The sequence below is a fragment of the Crocuta crocuta genome, unplaced genomic scaffold (genome assembly GCF_008692635.1).
Source record: "Crocuta crocuta isolate KB4526 unplaced genomic scaffold, BGI_CrCroc_1.0 scaffold26, whole genome shotgun sequence".
Lineage (NCBI taxonomy): Eukaryota > Metazoa > Chordata > Mammalia > Carnivora > Hyaenidae > Crocuta > Crocuta crocuta.
The window spans coordinates 883,274-886,448 of NW_027532249.1; the positions used below are offsets into that span (position 1 = coordinate 883,274).

Consider the following 3,175-nt stretch of genomic DNA (forward strand, 5'->3'; position numbering starts at 1 on the left):
GTTCACAGGTACCTCTCTCTTTTTTTAAAGTAATTTCTATGCCCAACATGGGGTTCAATCTCATGACCTTGAGATTAAGAGTTGCATGCTCTGCTGACTAGCGAGACAGGCACCCCTGGATCACAGGGATTTTTTAAATGATTATTTATTTTTAAGAGAGAGAGAAAGACAGACAGAGCATGAGCAGGGGAGGGGCAGAGAGAGGGAGACACAGAATTGGAAGCGGGCTGCAGTCTCTGAGCTGTCAGCACAGAGCCCAATGAGAGGCTCAAACCCATGAATGGTGAAATCATAACCTGAGCTGAAGCGGGAGGCTTAACCAACTGAGCCACCCAGGCACTCCCACAAGGAATCTTTTAAAATAAATTAAGTTAACCTGGCTCCTGGGTGTCTCAGTCAGTTCAGTATCTGACTTTCACTCAGGTCATGATCTCCATTTGGTGAGTTGGAGCTCCATGTTGGGTTCTGTGCTGACAGCTCAGAGCCAGGAGCCTGTTTCAGATTCTGTGTCTCCTTCTCTCTCTGCCCTTCTCCCACTCACATTCTGTCTCTCTCTCTCTCTCTCTCTCAAAAATAAATAAACATTAAAAAATTAAATAAAATAACTTTATTATAACCTATAATTATTGGCTACAACAATTAAAATGAAGTAAAGCTAACCAAATACCTTATTTTGAGATTTTCGTAAGCAAACCACATTTTCTATATGCATTATGTTTTAACTGTCTTGCCAAAATTTACATAGAAAGGGTCCCTGATGTTGGAAACATGTTTACCTTGGACAATTTGAGTTCACAGGGATCTTGATTGCTTCTCTCTCCCATGAGGTATCACATTCATCCATTATATTGGTGATATTATGTTGATTGGACCTAGTCAGGGAGAAGCAGCAACTATTCTAGACTTATTGGTAAGGTATTTTGTGTCAGAGGATAGGAAATAAATCTGATAAAACTTCAGAGAAATTTATAGGGGTCCAGTGGTGTGGAACAGATGCAGTTTTCTCTTATAAGATGTAGGATACATTGTTGCATCTATGTCCTCCTACAACCAAAAAAGACATACAACATGCAGTGGGCCTTTTTGGACTTTAGAGGCAATGTATTCCTCACTTGGGTGTGCTACTCTGGCCAGTTTACTGAATAACCCAAAAAGTTACTACATTTGAGTAGGGACCTTGGTTCCCACTCTTGCTATACTGTCTTCTCTGTTGCAACCATCACTTATGGACTCAGGGAGAGTTGCCTATAACCAGTTGACTGAGGAAGAGAAAACATGGGTCATGTATACAGAGGTTCTGCCTATTATGCAGGCACTAACCAAAAGTGGACTGCCATAGCACTACCACCCCTTTCTGGGACATCCTTGAAGGACAGTGGTGAAGGGACATATTCCCAGTGTGCAGAACTTTCAGCAGTACACCTGGTTGTTCATTTTGCTTGAAAGGAGAAATGACCAGAAATACAACTGTATCACAATTCATAATCTGTGACTGGATGGTCAGGGTTTTGGAAGGAACATGACTGGAAAATTGGTGACAAGGAAACTTAGGGAAGAGATGTATGGATAGACCTCTCTGAATGAGAAAAAAAAGTCATGAAGATATTTGTGTCCCATGTGAATGTTCGCCAAAGGGTGACCTCAGCAGAGAAGGATTTTAATATTCTAATGACATGAATGGCATGTTCTGTGGACACCAGTCTGCTTCTTGTCCCAGCCACCCTATTATTGCCCAGTGGACTCATGAATATGGCTATGGTGGCAGGGATGGAGGTTATGTAGGGGTTCATCAACATGGATGTTCACTTACCAAGGCTGACCTAGCTATAACCACTGCTGAATGCCCAATCTGCCAGCAGCAGAAGCCAACGTTGAGCCCCCAATTTGGCACCATTCCCTTGGATGATCAACCAGCTATCTGGTGGTAAGTTGATTACAACGGACCACTTCCTTCATGGAAGAGTCAATGTTTCATTCTTATTGGAAGAGACGCTCTGGATATGGATTTGTCTTCCCTGCATGCAGTGCTTCTGCCTAAACTACCATCTGTGAACTTACAAAATGTCTTATTCATCATAATGATATTTCACACAGCATTGGTTCTGATCAAAGAATTCACTTAATAATAAATGAGGTGTGGCAATAAGCCTATGCTCAAGGGGTTAACTGGTCTTACTATGTTCTCCAATATCCAGAAGCAGCAGTCATGATAGAATGGTCTTTGAGGCTCAGTTACAGTGAGGGACTAGGTGGTAAGCTAGGCAGCAATACCTTGGAGAGCTGTGGCAATGTTCTCTAGAAGACTGTATTGCTCTGAATCAGTATTCAATATATGGTGCTATTTCCTCCATAACCAGGAATCAAGAAGCAGGAATGAGAGGGGTACCACTCACTATTGCCCCTAGTGATCCACTAGCAAAGTGCTTACTTCCTGCTGATCTAGAAATCTTAGTTTCAAAGGGAAGAGTGCTTCCACACAAAGACACAAAAATGATTCCATTTAACTGGAAATTAAGACTATTGTCTGGCCCCTGTGGGCTTCTCATGTCTCTGAGTCAGCAAAGAAGGGGTTACTATGCTGACTGGAGTGATGGGTCATGACTATTAAGGGGAAATTGAGCTGCTACTCTATAGTGGAGGTAAGAAAGAGCATGTCTGGAATACTGGAGATCCCTTTGGGTGTCTCTTAGTATTATCATACCCTAGAATTAAGATCAATGGAAAATTTCAACAACCCAATTCAGGCAGAACTACTAATGGCAAGAATGAAGATGTGGGTCACTGCACCAGGCAAAGAATCATGACCAGCTGAGATGCTAGCTAAAGGCAAAGGAAATACAGAATAAGAAGTGGAAGAATATATTTATAAATAAAAACTATGACCACAGGATCAGTTACAGAAATGGGCATGGTGATTATAGTAAATATTTTTTTTCTTCTTTGGTTACAAATGCGTGTGTGTGTGTGTGTGTGTGTGTGTGTGTGATAAAATATCTGTCTTCTTCCCCTTTTATTCCCTTACTATGTAACATAAGATGTATTAACTTTACATTATAGTATTTAGATTTTTATATCACAATATTTAAGGAGAAAAGTAAACATCACTCAAGGACTTGGCATTCTCTCCTAGGGAAGGGATTGGTGCACTTTGCAGTTGCATGCAGGATGGTTGTAT

General features: G+C 41.2%; 1 pseudogene; it reads left to right on the plus strand.

Moving 5' to 3' along the window:
• Positions 1–1,225: 1,225 nt before the first annotated feature.
• LOC144243193 (uncharacterized) lies at positions 1,226–2,915 on the plus strand (annotated as a pseudogene).
• The last annotated feature ends 260 nt before the right edge of the window (positions 2,916–3,175 follow it).